Source organism: Callithrix jacchus, chromosome 11 (assembly GCF_049354715.1).
Source record: "Callithrix jacchus isolate 240 chromosome 11, calJac240_pri, whole genome shotgun sequence".
NCBI classification, from domain to species: Eukaryota; Metazoa; Chordata; class Mammalia; order Primates; family Cebidae; genus Callithrix; species Callithrix jacchus.
In genome coordinates this window covers 122,746,541-122,766,090 of record NC_133512.1, presented here as the reverse complement: position 1 = coordinate 122,766,090, position 19,550 = coordinate 122,746,541, and the positions used below count along the sequence as shown (strand labels likewise).

The window sequence follows — 19,550 nt, the reverse complement described above, 5'->3', positions numbered from 1 at the left end:
ATGAAAACATAATAACAGTCAACATTTTATTTAGCATTTTCTAAATGCCAGACTCTATGTTAAAGCACTTTTTATGAATTATCTTATTTTAATTTCACAACAAATTTTGAGATATGTATTTTTTTTAAATTTTTTATTGGATTATAGGTTTTGGGGTACATGAGCAGAGCATGCAAGACAGTTGCGTAGGTACACACATGGCAGTGTGCTTTGCTTTTCTTCTCCCCTTCACCCACATTTGGCATTTCTCCCCAGGCTATCCCTCCCTACCTCCCCCTCCCACTGGCCCTCCCCTTTTCACCCCAATAGACCCCAGTGTTTAGTACTCCCCTTTCTGTGTCCATGTGAGATATGTATTTTTATTTTAAAGGTGAAGTAATCCAAAGATACATGGTTAAATGTTTTTCCCAAGACCAAAATAACTACTAGATTAATAGTTTAGACCCAGGGAAGTGAATCCATGACCTATGGGGTTTTAAAAGCAATGCATCTTTCCTTCCTTCCTTCCTTCCTTCCTTCCTTCCTTCCTTCCTTCCTTCCTTCCTCCCTCCCTCCCTCCCTCCCTCCCTCCCTCCCTCCCTCCCTCCCTTCCTTCCTTCCTTTCTTTCTTTTTTGAGACAGAGTCTTGCTCTGTTGCCAGGCTGGAATGCAGTGGCACAGTCTCGGCTCACTGCAACCTCTGCCTCCTAGGTTCAAGCGATTCTTCTGCCTCAGCTGCCCGAGTAGCTGGGACCACAGGCGCGCACCACCACCAGGAAGTTCTGACTGCATAAGCATTGGGCCACTCTGCACATGTAACTTTTCAACTCAAAGATTTGTGCTAACTCTACAGTGACTGTTTGTGAGAAACTTATTAGGGGTCATAGATTTCACAGCTTTTTCTTTCTGTTTTAAAAAGTGAACATTTTAGTGGTTTTCAGTAGTGAAATAGCCATTTAAGGTTTATTAAGAGCATCTGTAAGCCTGAGGCTTTTTGTGGAATGCTATGGGAACAGATACATATTTAAAATAAAAGTGACAGGACTATTCCTGTAAAAGAGGAGCTAAAATATTTCTGTAGGGAAAAGATGTGGTTTTTAGAACAGATAGTTAAAAGTAACTTTTTCAATAAAATAAAATGATTTAACTTTTTAAAGTAAGTAATTTAGTTATGCCAAAAAATTAAGTATACATGAGTTCTCATTTTAAGTCATCAGTTGAAAATATTTCTCCTTGCAAAGCACCCTTTACTGGGGCAGCCTTGTATGTAGCTTTTCAATGTGCTAGACATACACAAGGTGTCTAATACTGCTGACCAGGTGTAAACTCATTGGTAATTACTGTCTAGCCTATTTAACTCATTTGGTTTCAGTGTGCTACTAATGAGTTCTAGCTGATCACTTCATTCCTCAAAAGCTAAGGCTCTACACAACCAAAGCATAGCTGCACAGATCCATTCTCCACATCTTTAACCCAGTTTAACTCTTGTCCATATGTGTTACATTGATTACGGCAAGAAAATCTCTGTTATGGAAACAAAATAAACTAAATGAAATGAATAAGGATCACCACCTCAACTCCCACCAGGCGACTCAAAATATAAACGCTGATTTACCAATACTGTTTTTACTTTATTTCTACATTATTCGATAAAGCCATCAGTTTAGTCATTATGTTCTATTTCTGAATTTGTTTCACTGATGAATAACAAATGTAGGAAAAAAACACCATGAATATGCATCTCAATAATTCATCATGAAGAAAGCACTCTCATTTAACCATCTCCAAGGTAAGCACAATAATGCTTTCTAACATTATCGTCTGTTTTTTCTAGTGTTTGGCTCTATGAATAAGTGTACAGTCACATTTTGGTTGGTATATACTGGTAAATGGGAATTGCTGCATCACGGGGCAGGTTTAGATTCAATTTTAAAACATAATAGCAAACCATATTGCAACATTGGTTATTTAATTTTATACTCCTACTTGCAGAGTAGGAGAGTTTCCATCACTCATATCCTTGCCAACCTTATAAGTAACCAGGCTGAGTTTTATTACTATATCAATATGACAAATACTTTCTTTTAATTTGGGGCATTTCATATATTTACATTCAATACAGTTACTGATATACGTCTGTAATCTCACTCTTCGCTTCACATGTGATTCACCTAGCTTTTTCTCTGGTTAATGAGTGTCAAATCTTATGTTTTGCTTCCTTGCCTTTGCCTTTCCATCTCTTATTCTAGGTTCATGAAAGGTGCTGGGGTAAAAGCAGCCACACACACACACACACACACACACACACACACACACACACATATATATATATATAATATATTTAAATTCAGCAACTCAGACTTTATTCTAGCTCTTCTGCAAATAATAATAATAATAATAATAATAAGATAAAACCCTGCATAACAAGATCTCCAGTTTATTGTACACATTAAAATGCGAGGACACATACTTTTTATAAGCATTTGGTGCCTTTTGTGTGCTAGGCATTTCATAAACCTTATCTCATTTTCTCTTCAAAAAATTTTACATGAGAGAGAGAGAGGAAACAAAAAAAAAAGAGAGGGAAAGAGAAAGAAGTCACGCCACATGGTCAAGATGTAGGAAGCTAAAGAAGGCATTATGACCCAGTTTATTTAATTCTAAAGTCTGTACAATTTTCAGAGCATCCTGTGGTCTTTTTTTGTTAGTAGATTGCTTACATCCACTTTTTAAATATAAAAAAGATACAAAATAATCACAAAGCTAATACACTTTATGATTTCAGTTAACAAATATTCAATGGAGGATCCTTTCCCCATTAATTGTTTTTATCAGGTGTGTAAAAGAGCAGATGATTGTAAGTGAGTGGTCTTATTTCTGGGTTGTCTCTTCTATTCTGCTCCATTGGTCTATGTGTCTGTTCTTGTACCAGTACCATACTGTTTTGATTATTTTAGCCCTGTAGCGTAGTTTGAAATCAGGTTGTATGATGCCTCCATCTTTGTTCTTTTTGCTAAGAATTGCCTTTGCCATTTGTGCTCTGTCTTGGTTCTATATGAATTTTTAAATAGTTATTTCTAGTTCTGTGAAGAGTATCATTAGTAGCTTAATAGGAATAGAATTGAATCTATTCATTGCTTTGGGCAATATGGCCATTTTAATAGTATTGATTCTTCCTATCCATCAACATGGAATGATTCTGCATTTGTTTGTGTCATTTCGGATTTCTTTCAGCAGTTCTCCTTGAAGAGGTCCTTCATTTCCCTTGTTAGCTGTATTCCTAGGTATTTTATTCTTTTTGTGGCAGTAGTGAATGGGAGTACATTTGTGATTTGGCTCTCAGCTTGCCTGTTGTTGGTGTGTAAGAAAATGCTAGTAATTTTTACACATTGATTTTGTATCCTGAGACCTTGTTGAAGTTGCTTATAAGCCTAAAAAGCTATTGGGGTAAGATGATGGGGTTTTCTAGATATAGAATTATGTCATCTTCAAACAAAGATAGTTTTACTTCCTCATTTCCTATTTGAATGCCTTTTATTTCTTTATCTTGCCTGATTGCCTTGGCCAGAACTTCCAATACTATTTTGAATAGGACTGATGAGAGAGGACATCCTTGTCTTGTGTTGGTTTTCGAGGGGAACGCTTCCAGGTTTTGCCCATTCAGTATGATATTGGCTGTGGTTTTGTCACATATGGCTTTTTATTTTGAGATATGTTCGTTCAATACCTAGTTTATTGAGCTTTGTTAACACAAAGTGATGTTGAATTTTATCAAAGGTCTTTTCTGCATCTATTGAGATAATCATATGGTTTTTGTCTTTAGTTCTGTTTATATGATGAATCACATTTGTTGATTTGCGTATTTTGAACCAACATGGTGTTCTGGGGATGAAGGCTACTTGATTGTAGTGGATAAGCTTTTTGATGTGTTGCTGGATTTGGTTTGCCAGTATTTTGTTGAGGAATTTTGCATTGATATTCATCAAGGATATTCACCTGAGGTTTTCTATTTTGTTCTGTCTTTGCCAAGTTTTAGTATCAGGATGATGTTGGCCTCATAGAATGAGTTAGGGAGGAGTCCCTTCTACTCAATATTTTGGAATAATTTCACTAGGAATGATATCAGCTCTTCTTTGTACTTTAGTGGAATTCAGCTGTGAATCTTTCTGATACTAGGCTTCTTTTTGGTTGGTAGACTATTTTACTGCCTCAGTTTCGAAACTCATCATTGGTCTATTAAGGCATTAAATTTCTTCCTGATTCAGTCTTTGGGGGCTGTATGTGTCCAGAAATTTATTCATTTCTTCTAGATTTTCTAGTTTACATGCATAGAAGTGTTTATAGTATTCTCTAATGGTTGTTTGTATTTCTGTGGGGTCAATGGTAATATCCCCTTATTATTTCTGATTGTGTTTATCTCTTTTCTTCTTTTATTAGTGTAGTGAGTGGTCTATTTTATTAATTTTTTCAAAAACCAGCTCCTGGATTCCCTAATCTTTTAAAGGGCTATTTGTGTATCTATCTTCCTTCAGTTCAATTCTGATTTTGGTTATTCCTTGTCTTCCGCTAGCTTTGGGGTTTTCTTGCTCTATGTTCTTTAGACCTTTTAGTTGTAATGTTAGGTTGTCAACTTGAGATGTTTCTAGCTTTTCGATGTGGGCATTTAGTGCAATAAATTCCCTCTTAACACTGTGTTAGCTGTGTTCCAGAGATTCTGGTACATTGCCTCTTTGTTTGCATTAGTTTCAAAGAACTTTTTTCTTTTTTTCAGAAAGGTAATTTTATTTAGGTAGAGAAAAAAAAGGAAATGAGAAGAAGAAAAAGGCTTCCATGAAGAGTGTGGAAGGGGATTCCAGAGGGGAATTCCCGGACAGAGCTCCCACCATGTAGGAGGGGATTCAAAGAACTTCTTGAGTCTGCATTAATTTCATTATTTGCCCAAAAGTCATTCAGGAGCAGGTTGTTTAATTTCTATGTAGTTCTGACATTTTGAGTGAATTTCTTAATCTTGAGTTCTAATTTGATTGTGCTGTGGTTCAAGAGGCTGTTTGTTATTATTTCAGCTCTTTAGCATTTGCTGAGGAATGTTTTACTGACGATTCTGTGATAAAATTTAGAGTAAACGCCATGTGGCGATGAGAAGAAAGTATATTCTGTTGTTTTAACATGGAGATTTCTGTAGATAGCTATCAGGTACATTTGATCTAGAGCCAAGTTCAGGTCCTGAATGTATTTGTTAATTTTCTATCTTGATGATCTGTCAGTGGGGTTTTAAAGTCTCTGATATGGTTTGACTGTTTCCCCATCCAAATCTCATCTTGAATTGTAATTGCCACATGTTAAGGGAGGGACCTGGTAAGAGGTAACTTGATCATGAAAGCAATTTCCCCCATGCTTTCTCATGATAGTGTGGGAGTTCTCATGAGATCTGATGGTTTTAAAAGTGCAGTTTCCCTGTTGCACTCTATCCTGCCATTGTATAAAACATAAAGCGTGCCTTGCTTACCATTCACCTCTGACATGATTGTAATTTTACTGAGGTCTCCCCAGCCAGGTGGAACTGTGAGCCAATTAAACCTCCTTTCTTTATAAATTACTCAGTCTCATGTAGTATCTTTATAGCAGTGTAATAATGAACTTATACAGACAATTGGTACCAATATAGTTGAGCACTGCTATAATGATAACCTGAAAATATGGAAACGACTTTGGAACTGGATAACAGTCAGTGGTGGTAACGGTTTGGAGAGCTCAGGAGAGTACAGGAAGATGAAGGAAAGGTTGGAACTTCCTAGAGCCTCGTTGAGTGGTTTTGACCAAAATGCTGATAATGATATGGACAATGAAGTCCAGGCTGAGGTGGTCTCAGATGGAGATGAGGGACTCACTGGGAACTGGAACAAAGGTCACTCTTGCTATGCTTTAGCAAAGAAACTAAAGGGGCATTTTGTCCCTTTCCTAGAGATCTGTTGAATTTTGAATTTGAGAGAGACGGTTTAAAAATTGGAACTTATATTTAAAACCAAGCACATCATAAAAGTTTGGAAAATTTTCAGCTTGACTATGTGATCAAAAAGAAAAACCCATTTTCTAGGGAGAAATTCAAGCTGGTTACAGAAATTTGCACAAGCAGTCAGGAGCCAAATGTTAATAGCTTGGGCCATTGCTTCAGAGAGTGTAGGCCCCAAGCCTTGGTGGCTTCTACATGGTGTTGGATCTGCAGGTGTGCAGAAGACAATAATTGAGTTTTGGGAACCCTCTACCTAGATTTCAGAGGATGTATGGAAATGCCTGGCTGTCCAGGCAGAAGTGTGCTTCAGGGGCAGAGCCCTCTTGAAGAACCTCTGCTAGGACAGTGTGGAAGAGAAATGTGGGGTTGGAATCCCCACATAGAATCCCCACTGGGGCACTGCCTAGTGGAGCTGTGAGAAGAGGGCCACCAGCCTCCAGACACCAGAATGGTAGGTCCACTAACAGCTTTCACTGTGCACCTGGAAAAGCCACAGGCACTCAACTTCAGCATATCAAAGCAGACGCAGAATCTGTGCTCTACAAAGCCACAGGGGCAGAGCTGCCCAAGGCTGTGGAAAGCCTACCCACTTGCATCAGTGTTCCCTGGATGTGAGACATGGACTCAAAGGAGATGTTGAAGCTTTAAGATTTAATGACTGCCCAGATGGATTTCAGACATGCATGGGGCCTACAGCCTTTTGTTTTGGCCAATTTCTCCCATTTGGAATGGAAATGTTTACCCAATGCCTGTACCCCCATTGTATCTTGGAAGGAACTAACTTGTTTTTTATTTTACAGGCCCATAGGCAGAAGGAACTTGTCTCAGATGAGACTTTGGACTTGGACTTTTGAGTTAATGAAGGAATGAGTTAAGACTTTGGGGAAATGTTGAGAAGACATTATTGATTTTGAAATGTAAAAAGGACATGAGATTTAGGAGGAGGCAGGGGCAGAATGATATAATTTGGCTCTGTGTCCCCACCCAAATATTATCTCAAATTGTAATCACCACATGTTGAGAGAGGGACCTGGATAGGATAATGGGGGCAGTTTTCCTCATGATGTTCTCATGATGCTGAGGGTGTTCTCACAAGATCTGGTCGTTCAATAAATATCTGGCATTTCCCCTGCACTCTCAGTCTCTCCTGTCACTATGTAAAATGTGCCTTGCTTTCCCTTTGCCTTCTTCCATGGTTGTAAGTTTCTTGAGGCCTCCCCAGGCAAGTGAAACCTGTGAGTCAATTAAACCTCCTCTCTTTATAAATTACCCAGTCTCAGGTAGTATCTTTACAGCAGTGTGAAAACCAGCTAATACAGTCTCCCACTGTTATTATGTGGAAGTCTAAGTCTCTGAAGGTCTCTAAGAACTCGCTTGATAAATCTGGGTATTCCCATATTGGGTGCATATGTATATTTAGGGTAGTTAGATTTTCTCTTTGAATTGAATCCTTTACCATTATATAGTGCCCCCTTTGTCCTTTGATCTTTGGTAAAGTCTGTTTTGCCAGAAACTAGGATTGCAACCTTTGCTTTTTTTCTGTTTTTCATTTGACTTGTAAATTTTCCTCCATCCCTTTATTTTGAGTCTACGTGTGTCTTTGCAATATGAGCTGCATCTCTTAAAGACAGTATACCAGTGGGTCATGGTTCTTTATCCAGCTTGCCACTCTATATCTTTTAATTGGGGCATTTAGTCCATTCACATTTAATGTTCGTATTTCTATGTGTGGATTTGATTCTGTCATTATAATGCTAGCTGGTTATTTAGCAGACTTGTTTATGGGATTCTTCATATTATCACTGGTCTGTGTTCCTCAGTGTGTTTTTGCAGTTGCTGTTAATAGTTTTTCCTTTCTGTATTTAGTGCTTCCTTCAGTAACTCTTGTAAGGCAGGGCTAGTGGTAACAAATTTCCTCAGCATTTTCTTGAGGATCTTATTTCTCCTTTGCTTATGAAGTTTAGTTTGCCTGGATATGAAACTCTTGAGTTGGATTTTTTTTTTAAAGAATGTTGAATTTTGGCCCCCAGTGTCTTCTGACTTATAGTCTTTCTGCTCACAGTTTCCCTTGGTTAGAGGTGGGGGTTCCCTTGTTTCAGTGTCACTCCTAGTGGACGGGCACCCTACCCTGCTTTTCTCTGATCTACATGGATCAATTTGTTTCCCTGATCAGTTCCAATGTTTGTACCTGGATATTTCCGTTCAATGTACTGTATTTACCTGCCCCTTTTATTCCTTTTCTTGAATGTCACACAAGGTAGCTGCTTCTAATCAGCTTTCTTGACCCTGACCCTTCTTTCTTTCTTTTAAGAAATTATAATTTAAAAAGCCAACAAATCATAAATACATATTTTAAATTCCTTCTGTGTTAAAAAACTTTTAATATAAAACTAAGGATTTCTCTTTTTTCTTTCTTTCTTCCTTCTTTCTTTCTTTCTTTCTTTCTTTCTTTCTTTCTTTCTTTCTTTCTTTCTTGCTTGCTTGCTTGCTTTCTTGTCTTGCACTGTGTCCCAGGCTGGAGTGCAGTGCCACAATCTCAGCTCACTGTAACTTCTGCCTCCCAGGCTCAGTTCAAGCAATTCTCCTGACTCAACCTCCTGAGTAGCTGGGATTACAGGTGCCTGACACCATGCCCAGCTAAATTTTTTTGTATTTTTTTGTAGAAACAGGGTTTTACCATGTTGGCAAGGCTGGTTTTGAACTCCTGGCCTTGTGATTTGCCCACCTTGGCCTCTTAAAAAGCTAAGGATTTCTAGTACAAAATTAAGGAGATTTCAGAAAATCTAACCATTTTCATAAGTAATATTGACTTTATTTCTTAGAATATTTAAGTTTCTTTCACCATGAAAAATGTTAATAAAAATCAAATTATTTACTTATCTTAGCACATATTATGTTGCAAAGGCCAGTATCTGAACATTGTCAACATTAGCCAGAATGGTCTGATTGATTTTAAATCTTTCAAAATACAATCAGTGTTGAAATCTACCTTTTTCACATTAGCATTACACCTACACAGTCATTTTTTTTAGTACTTCAAATAATTATTTAAAAATCAATCAATTCAAACACTACTATTTGCTTGCTATGTTGTAAACCTTAATATTGCCCAGATCTAATGCTACATTTGACAGTGAAACAGTTGACTACCATTATAAACTTAATGTGAAATATTTTGAATTTTGCTTTTCATTTTCAGTGCAGGCACCCATAGGGTATTGAAAGTTGCCAGGATATTCTCCCTGCTCCGAGATCCAGGAAAATAATACATAAACACAGAACAAGGAGATGCTTCAACATCAGAAATACAAGGGATAGGTTTATGTTCTTCCTGGGGCTGATTCTGAGCAGTTCTTTGAGGATTGCATTGACTCTTCCTACCTTTCACTCCCCTTTGTATCAGGCACATCAGCTTGCCCTTAGGTCCTTACACTGTGTTTCCTTCCCTCAAGATTCCTTTTGCTGAAATTGTTACTGATTGTAATAAACAACCAGATGAGTTGGGCTGTGCTTTTCCACTTGAAAGTATTTTCAGGTCAATGACTTTCCCGTGATTTTTTTTAATTGCAAACTTAATTTTACTATGGTGTTTAATGAACATGTGCTAAGTATCAAAAAAATTATGCTGAAATTTAACGTTGGACATGTGTTGTTCATATTTAGGGATTTAGGGATGACTGAGACATGAGTTCAGTCTTTCCACAGAAAGAGAGTTATGCACAGAAAATATAAAAACAGAAAGAAAAATAATTACTTTGTGTCTATTTTTGCTAGCTACTGTGCATACATCATTTTACTTTACCCAAAACCGTCAAGGTAGTTACCATCACCTCTATTTTTTTTTATTGCATTTTAGGTTTTGGGGTACATGTGCAGAGCATGCAATACAGTTGCATAGGTACACACATGGCAGTGTGTTTTGTTTGCTTTCTCCCCTTCACCCACATTTGGCATTTCTCCCCAGGCTATCCCTCCCCACCTCCCCCTCCCACTGGCCCTCCCCTTTTCCCCCCTATAGACCCCAGTGTTTAGTACTCCCCTCTCTGTGTCCATGTGTTCTCATTTTTCATCACCCGCCTATGAGTGAGAATATGCAGTGTTTCATTTTCTGTTCTTGTGTCAGTTTGCTGAGAATGATGTTCTCCAGATTCATCCATGTCCCTACAAACGACACGAACTCATCATTTCTGATTGCTGCATAATATTCCATGGTGTATATGTGCCACATTTTCCCAGTCCAGTCTATCATCGATGGGCATTTGGGTTGATTCCAGGTCTTTGCTATTGTAAACAGTGCTGCAATGAACATTCGTGTGCATGTGTCCTTGTAGTAGAACGATTTATAGTCCTTTGGATATATACCCAGTAATGGGATTGCTGGGTCAAATGGAATTTCTATTTCTAAGGCCCTGAGGAATCGCCACACCGTCTTCATCACCTCTATTTTATGGATGAGTAAGTGGGCATTACAGAGGGCAAGTATCATAATTTATAGCACATGGTAAATTATGAGAATTTACCTCATATGGGTAAATGGCAGATTATAGGATCAAAACCAGGTGAGCCTCATTCCAAAGCCCCTGTTCTTTTTACACAAACATCTCACCTTGCCAGACTTGTAACTATTGGAGATATTTATAAACATACAGACAAATAGTAGAATAAATCTATGCAACTAATTTTTCTAACTTGTTTTTCTCCATGCATGGGAAGCAGGATGGCCTAATGGCAGATAAATGAAATTTTGGTGGTCAAGCAAGCACAGATTTCATTCTTGACTCTAGTATCTATTAATTACTTTTCCTCTACTATGCATTAGAATATTAAACTGAACTAGCTTCTGTGAGGCTCTGTTTTCTCATACGTAAAATGAGAATAATAATGGCACCTAGATTGTAATGTTAAGTTATAAAGGAGATAATGAAAATTAAATGCTTAACAGTATATAGTAAAGAGTAAGCTTGCAAAAATATTGGCTGTAGGTCTTAGTACCTATTGTCAACTTTAACCATTTAAAAACTGCTTAAAACTATCTGCCTATTATTAGCAAAAAACTAAAAAGTAAGTCATAATTTATCACCATGCTGGGTCTAAACAGCATATTGTGATGGGTTGGCAATCATCCATAAATGCATTTATCATCATTTAAAAAATAAATGAGGCTGAGTGCAGTGGCTTATGCCTATAGTCCCAGCATTTTGGGAGGCTGAGGTGGGAAGATTGCTTGAGGCAAGGAGTTTGAGACCATCCTGGACAAGAAAACAAGATCCTGTCTCTACAAACATTTAAAAAATTACCAGGAGTGGTGGGGTGTGCCTATGACTACTCAGGAGGCTGAGGCAGGAGTTTGAGGCTGCAGTGAGCTATGATAACACCACTGCATTCTAGCCTGGGCAAAAAAGCAAGACTCTGTCTCATAAAAATATAAAAAATCTTTAAATTGGAAATAAAAGTATCAGTACAAGCACAATTGCAGTCTCTTATTATTATTATTATTATTATTTTGAGACGGAGTTTCGCTCTTGTTGCCCAGGCTGGAGTGCAATGGCGCGATCTCGGCTCACCGCAACCTCCGCCTCCTGGGTTCAGGCAATTCTCCTGCCTCAGCCTCCCGAGTAGCTGGGATTACAGGCACGTGCCACCATGCCCAGCTAATTTTTGTATTTTTAGTAGAGACAGGGTTTCACCATGTTGACCAGGATGGTCTCGATCTCTTGACGTCGTGATCCACCCGCCTCGGCCTCCCAAAGTGCTGGGATTACAGGCTTGAGCCACCGCGCCCGGCCTTGCAGTCTCTTATTATTAATGAACTTTAGACTGACAAAGAAACTAAGGACTGAAAATGTCCATTTCCTTACATCTTTGCTTAAATCTTCTTCATTCTAATAAGGGTTACAAATTGTGGGTACTTATTGCAAAATCATTTTTAATAAAATCCATGTACTTAGGTAAGATTTTGACCTACTTGTAATTGTTTGATTTGGAAAGTTCTGTGAAGTAGTGATGTGGGAGAAACCACATAACACAATAGCTATAGCAATGAATTATGAATAAATAACTGTTGATATATGGAACAAAGGAACTCATCAAGTGTGGTATTTTATTTCAGCTAAGTAGAGTTACAGTTTCACACTGGTATGATTGACCGAGATTGACTTTATTTATTGTCATGACCACACTTCCAAGGACTCACAGTTGTTTTCAGTTCACTCAGTACCTTACAAAAGGGGCAATTTTCTTATCATTGATTTTCGTTTCTTTCTATTTCTTTTTCTTTTCTTTCTTTTTTTTATTTTTTTGGGCATGCTTTACATAGGGACCTTCAGAATGTGTCACCTTCTCAATCTTACTTGGGTCACGAGGTGGAGTAGGAAGGGATATCACATTACTTCTAGCCTGTAGAAAAGAAAGATTTCCAAATATCTGGAAGAAATTGGAAGCCTAGTATATCCAATTTAGCGTCACAATAAAAATATACCAATTTTAAAGATCAAAAAGTGTGGGTATATACGTAATGCTTTTTAAGTGAACCATGTATAAGTGGTTATTACATGAATTCAAAATTTGGAATTAAGTATGGAAGTAGAAATTTCTTTGAATGTGTGTGTGTTTGTAGGTATATGACATAAGATAGGTGTGTATGTATTTACAAGGAGCTTTAATTTATAGTTTTTAATATACAGTTTTAACAAATTTGCCTAAAATCTCTTAAACCTGTACTTTCTTCACAGAAAAAGATATAAAGTTATGTGAAGGAATATGACCCAGTTTTTCAAATTAGCATTCATGAAGTTTGGTGGCTAAGTCTTAGCAGAACATATTGAAAATGTAGCTCTAATTGTTTACAACCTTTTCTACTCCTATGTTTTTTAATATCAGCATTTAGAAAGCCCCCAAGGATGCATTTACCTGCATTAAGAGGACCTACAATGACACGGTTAGGTGACTGTCTTTTTTTGTTCTAAAGATTTATTGTCACAAAAGCAAGTTTATATTTTATTGCTGATCTAAATGATAAAATTAATGCATGCTCATTTTTTAAAAGTTGAAAACACTGAAGGATATAAAGAAGACAAAAACTCACACATAGTCCCACTAATCCAAACAAAATCACAATTAATATTTTGATGAATATTAAATCTATTTATGTTTAAATTATTAAAATTAAAATTTGTATCAATTTTGCATACAGCTTGTAAAATTTAATATTATGCCATAATCCTTTTCCAATATTATTATACAGGATGTATAAACATCACTGTAGCATTCAGGGCTGAATCAGAGAAGAATCATATATATATACATATGCACATACATATATCTGGTTCTTTATATGATATGTATTTATATATTATGTATTTATATATTGTATTATATACTAATTATATATAAACCATATATACTATAGTTCAACCATATTATATGTATCTTATATATTGAGAAGCTGGTTACAAGGATGTGATCTTATGCAATTGAAAAAGTGGGATAAACAGTCTATATGAAGCTACTGCTCTGTCTGATGCAAGAAGCTGAAGTCAGCTGGGCACGTAGTTGAGAAGGAAGGACAGTAGTAAATTACAGATGGGGTAAGGGTAATCTGGAATCTAATCTTAAAAGATGAGTTGGGACTTATGAGGCAGGACTTGAACACACACTGGTTTCTCATGGCCTCCAAGCCTCAAACTGAGATAATACAGATGACCAGGAAAGAGAAGTTGATGTCCACCTCAAGCGAAACACCTACCCAGCCCAGGAGGTGAAGAAGTTGATGAAAGGGAACTACCAGGCACTGTAGGAGCTATGGCTTGGCTGCGGATCCAGGCCCACACAGGAAACCAGCAGACCAAGGAGGAGGAGCAGGAGCTAGGACACATGCAGTACTCTGCTCTGTCCTTCCTCTTGAAGAAAGAATATGCCTGCCATGACTTCACTTTACCTTTCAAATCTCAATCTCATGTAAAATGTCTTTTTCTGCACTCTAACTTCAAACTGTGCAGGGTTGGGAATTCTGGGAAATACAAATCCTGCCTAAGTGGATATAATTCACAATGATCATCTTTATTTTAAGGCTTATGAACTATTTCACAAAGTGCACATACTATGCTCAGCATCACTGTACTCAATTATTAAATATATGGAAACACTGAGATGTCTAATAGTATTTATATGTACTCTATTCTTTTGTACATTGTCTCTGATGATTGTGGTTCTTGGCATTTGTTGACTGATTCTCCTTCTTTTTAACCCACTTAACTCTACCTTTCTTTAGGTTTCAGCTTAAGTGTGAAGGTTGAGGAGAAATCTCTCCTGATTCTGGAAAGCTGGTTTGTGATTCTCCACAGTGTTCCCAAAGCATTCTGAATATAGCATCCTTACTTTTCAGTGTAGTTTCCTAAGTACGTGTCTGTGCCTTTTACTACACTCTAAATCACTTGACAGCAAAGTATCTTACTTTTTGTTAACTCTGAAGTTCTTAGGAATGTTCTTGGCACATAGTAGTTCAGCAATTAATGTTTTATGAATTAATGAAATTATACCATTAGTCAACCAAGAAGGTATACTATTTTCCTTTTTGTTACTTTCCCTACTTGAAAAATATGCTCTGATTTTAGTTACCCTAATGTTTCCTAGAAAAATGGCATGAAAACTACTTTCCCATGAACTCATAGGGTAATTTTTCAGTACCAATGCATGAAAATTACTTAAAATATTTCCCACTAGCATTGCATGATGGGTTAATATCCTCTGAAATCAAAGACATTTCATCATGACATAATGTTTTGCAATTTTCTGTTTGGGATTGACTATTAAAATTAACAAGCAATTGTTATATACTATGCTTCTGCTAAGACTCCAGATGACTTTAGATCATTCATTGCTATTTTTTGGCAAATAGTAATATAAAAATATTAACATTGATATTCATGTCATTGTTTCTGATTCATCCATTACTCAAAATGCTTTTACAAAGAATAGTTTCAACCTAAAAGAGAAAAGGGAAGGTATGAATAAAGAATAGACAGAGGAAAATTTGATCTTGTCTGACTATTTTACTTTATGTTTCTACTGCTTATTTTATAACATTATTTATATTTAAAATATTCATTATTGTGCTATTCTACACATATGAATTGTTGAATCCCTAGGTATATGAGTGGGTTGGTAGTGGTGGGAAGATAGCAGGCTCTTTTCCAAGATTTGTTATATGGTTGTATGTATTGAATTGCTTTCTGATGTTAGCTTCTTTCTGGATATTTTTAGTTTTATTTTCTACCCAAACCAGTAAGTTCTAAAATAGTTAAATATTAAATAGATTTCACATATATTTTTATACCTTTTGTTGTTACCAATGCCTCATTTTTTTCATTATCCCAAATATTAGTTCTCTTCCTAGTTTCTTTTCTGTGATGATATGTTTGGTCCTGGTGAAGTCATCTTTTTAAAAAGTGAGAGATAATCTGGTTTGATTTTTCATTTAAAATAAAAGCAAAAAGTGAGATCATTGGACTTAATTTTAAGTTCTCTTTCATTTGCAAACAATCAGAACTGAATCTCTCAAAACAAAGTAGAAAACTCAAATATCACTGAAGAAATTTTGATGCATCAGTTACAAATAAAAGCATTTTCAATAGTCTAGCTAGTAAAATATAGATAAATCACTTTACTTTTTCATAGGATAATTTTAGATTTGGTCATCTGTAAAGTTTTGAGATAAATTGCTATAATCCCATGTGTTTTGTTCTTTTAGATTTGTTCCTGCCATTGAGATGCACTGTGTTCTCTATCTCTGACAGTTAGACTCCAACATAACTTATCTCTGTCAAACCAGCTACCCTGAGATGGCAGCCAAGAAATCGCTACACAGCAGTGATGATGAGGTAAGACACAGCAGAAAGTATTGTTTGCAGCTGAAGGTATCTGTAGGATTGTAGCACTTTCTTTCTCCAACTTTGGATTTTTGTCATTTAAGAAACAATTTGCAGTGAATGTCTAGACTATTAACCTTGACTAAACAACCCAGCTTACTCAATTATTGAATAGTACATGGAAATTTCTATAGGATTCATTCATACTGTATTATTCTGCTGACTGGAATTAAGAGAAAATTAATATGAAAGAATATTGCTTCTTGGATTTCAGAGCTTCAAAACCTTTCCTGTGTCCCCTTGGTGTTTCTTTGATGCACCCGTGCTTAAACTTATTTCTTTAATTTGTTTCCATTGGTTTAGGAAAGATTATGATTCAGTGGACTAATTTTCTTCTTCTTTCATGGTTTTGCATTTCTTTCTTTATAGAGTTAGGGGAAGCTTACCTGTTAGATTCATTTCATTTCACTGTATGGATCACCTTTGCCTGTCTGGTACCTGAGTTGAGTGATATTTAACAAAAGCAAAACAACTGATCTGCAGTAGATAAAGAGTAGGGAGGAACAGATTATGATGGCTGATGGTTGCTGCTATTCAGAGTCAGGCACTTTCATCTCTGGATCCGTATCTTATTTATTTCTTCACCTCCAATGCATAGGGCAACGCCGAGAACAGGAAGATAATCAGTAACTTTTCAAATGAAAGAAAGAGCAGTAGTGCCTGAAAGAGAAATAGGTATTACATTAGAAACAACCCTGCAGCTGATATTTCTGGGAATATGAGTCAAATGTCTTATTTCTGAATGTCAGTACCCTATATGAGTTGGGATACAGGTGACAGATAATGTTTACTACACTCAGTGTCACCCTTTCTGCCAGGCAAAATTGGAAACAGCAGGGACACTATGAGCTCCCTGGTACTTCCTGGTGTGTCTAAATGGTGCTATAGCTCATTTTGCTTTTTCTTACTCCTCTTACAAAAAGCATAATGTAAATTTTCTCAAGGTCTCATTAAGCATCTTTAGCTTTGGTGATTCTTCTCAGAATTAATGGTATAAGATCAGGGCCACATATCTTCTATTTTTTCTTTAAATGCTGCTCACCTGTACACTGGAGGCAGGAAGGGACACTAGCTGACTGGTGGAGACAAAAAGAAATGGAAGAATTGGACATGAATCTGCACATGAACCTACTAAGCCCTTGCCCTATCTCTTAATCAATTTATGAGATAGCAGGAGAAAAGACAGGTACTACCATTTAGATATTTAATAAATGTAAACCAAATACAAGTGCTGTTGTTCTCAATAGTAAAAGTTATTTCCAAAGACACACTGAATGTAATGTTTTGTTTAAATTCTAAATCACTCCAAAAAGGAGTTGAATTTGGAGTGCCTATGTATATATAATGCTACAATATAAATGTATCATGAGTTGTAAACTAAAAGAAAATTGACAAGGAAGTTTGAAAAGTAAGATGTAATCTAGAGTAAGGACAGTCCCATGTAAAGAATAGGTCCATACAATAAGGTTTTCTATGGAATAACTAAAGTTGATCAACAAAGTAGTCAGGGTTGCCCAGAGAAACAGAACCAATTATAGATACGTGAAGAAGTTCATGGACTCGTGATTATGAAGGCTAGAAATTCCATTATTGGTAGTCTTGCAAGATGGAGGAAACCTGGTGGTGTTACTTAAAGACTTGAGAGCCAGTGAGCCGATGGTATAGACTTCAGTCCAAATTTGGAGGCCCAAAAACCAGGAGGACCAAAAACAAGAGAAGGTTGACATCCCATCTCAAGCAGTCAGTCCGAGTCATTGAATCCTCCTTTTCTCCACCTTTTTCTGGCCTTTGATAGGCTGAAAAATACTTGCCTACATTGGGAAAGGCAATCCACTTACCCTGTCTACCAATACAAATGTTCATTTCTTCTGACAAAACCCTCATAGACATACCCAGAAAGAGTGTTTAGTCAGATACATGGTTATCCCATGATCTAGTCAAGTTGATGCATAAAATTAACTATCATTATCTCTCATTTTCCTAGTGGTCAAGACTCTATAAGGTGAATGTAACAGATTACCAAGGAGACATATTACTCTTCTGGCATTGAAATTTGTAACACATTTCTTCTGTGACTGCTAATAAAAAAGAGATAGTAAAATGCACTTAGTATTTACAAAATAAATGTAAGAGTAAGTTTCAAATAACTGCCCCTTCATGAAGGCCAATTTCATGAGGTCAGAGTATAGTTCAGTTGAGGCAATTCCATGAAAGACTGAAGAACACTTATCCCCATACACAGTTTTCAATATTTGGATTGATGCAGTAATAAATTTAGTCTGTAGATCAATATTTTTCAGTATTTAGTGTGGCATTCCATAACTGTAGACAATTTATTAATAATATTTAAAATCAAAAACTAGTTCTATACTTACATAGTCAATTGATTTTTAATAAAAATATTATTGTGGAATGAAAATATTTCAACTGCTAGATACTCATGGGGAAAAATAAACCTCCACCACTATCTCACAGCATATACATAAATTAATTTGTGATGGGTCATAGACTTAAACACAAAAGCTATAACAATAATGTTTCTACCAGAAATACATTAAAATATATTCACAACCTAGGGATAGGCCTAGCTTTTTATGCTCTTGTGTTTTTCTTTTGACACTCAGTATACATACTGGAGATATTTTATGTTTTATCTAAGCAATCAGCATAAAAGAAAAACTACTATAAATTCAACAACCCAAAACTTTTGTTCATTAAAAAAAGGCACCATTATAAGAAGCATAGGCAGGCCACAGGCTGGGAGACTATTTGCCAAACACATAAGACTGCAGTTTTCTATTTGACTTTCAGCTTTTTAGTTGCACAGACTGAGGAAAGCCCTCACTCAAGTGAAAAGCTAACAAATATGTATCAGCCAGGGCAATTTTCTTCTTTCAAGGGTGACTCCCTTCAAGTGTCTGCCTGCTTTAGGCCCTGCTCTAGTGGATTCAAATAGTTATTTTAAATTTAAAGGGCAGAAGCTTATAATTGTTATTTGTTAGAGGGCCAATCCAACCAAGCTACTCCACAATTTCTTAAGGTGAATCTTATAAACTCCAAAGTTTCAGAAGCACTGCTAAATTGGGGGGCTAATTTTGTAAAATCAGTAATTCCTTTCAGCCAATAATATTTTAAGGTTTATTTAGTAAATGAACATATAAGGTGGTCAAAAAACAGTATGGAAAAACGCACTAATTCTTCATCTTTGAAGGAGATTAATGTTCAAAGATCAAACAGTATTTCTTCAAAATCTAATTAATTTGGTATGCAGTAAAAGAAATAGAGATATGAACATGATTGTAATATCCATCCCAGAATCTAAAATTGACCTCTAAATCCTTTGTATAATCCTAGGGTTACCCATATGAAGAATAATTATAGAATTTGGCAGAGAAAGGGTAAAATATGACCTCAGCTCCACTTCTTAATCCTAGGTTGTCTCAGGTGAATTTTGTAGTCTTTGTGACCTACCGTAGAGGTCAAAATTTTATTGGGCTGAGAAGATACTGTGAAAAGCAAATGAAGTAATACCTGTAGGAGTACTTTGTAGTTAAATAGTGATATAAAATGGTAATTATTATTATTATTTTCATGGTTGTACCTGGAAATCATTTATTTGCAATCTGTTAAATTTT

General features: G+C 36.3%; 1 protein-coding gene across 5 annotated transcripts in view; it reads left to right on the top strand.

Annotated features, from left to right (window-relative positions):
- The window catches only part of LOC144578460 (uncharacterized), a 389,210-nt gene that overhangs the window by 238,340 nt on the left and 131,320 nt on the right, over nt 1-19,550 (top strand). For 3 of the 5 annotated variants that reach the window (XR_013524293.1, XR_013524292.1, XR_013524291.1), the window contains exon 8: nt 15,738-15,867. The gene's annotated coding sequence lies outside the window, so the exon portion shown is untranslated. Of the gene's footprint in view, nt 1-14,258; nt 14,386-15,737; nt 15,868-16,974; nt 17,102-19,550 lie in introns of all 5 variants that reach the window. The other 2 variants (XR_013524294.1, XR_013524296.1) reach the window with 2 other exon arrangements.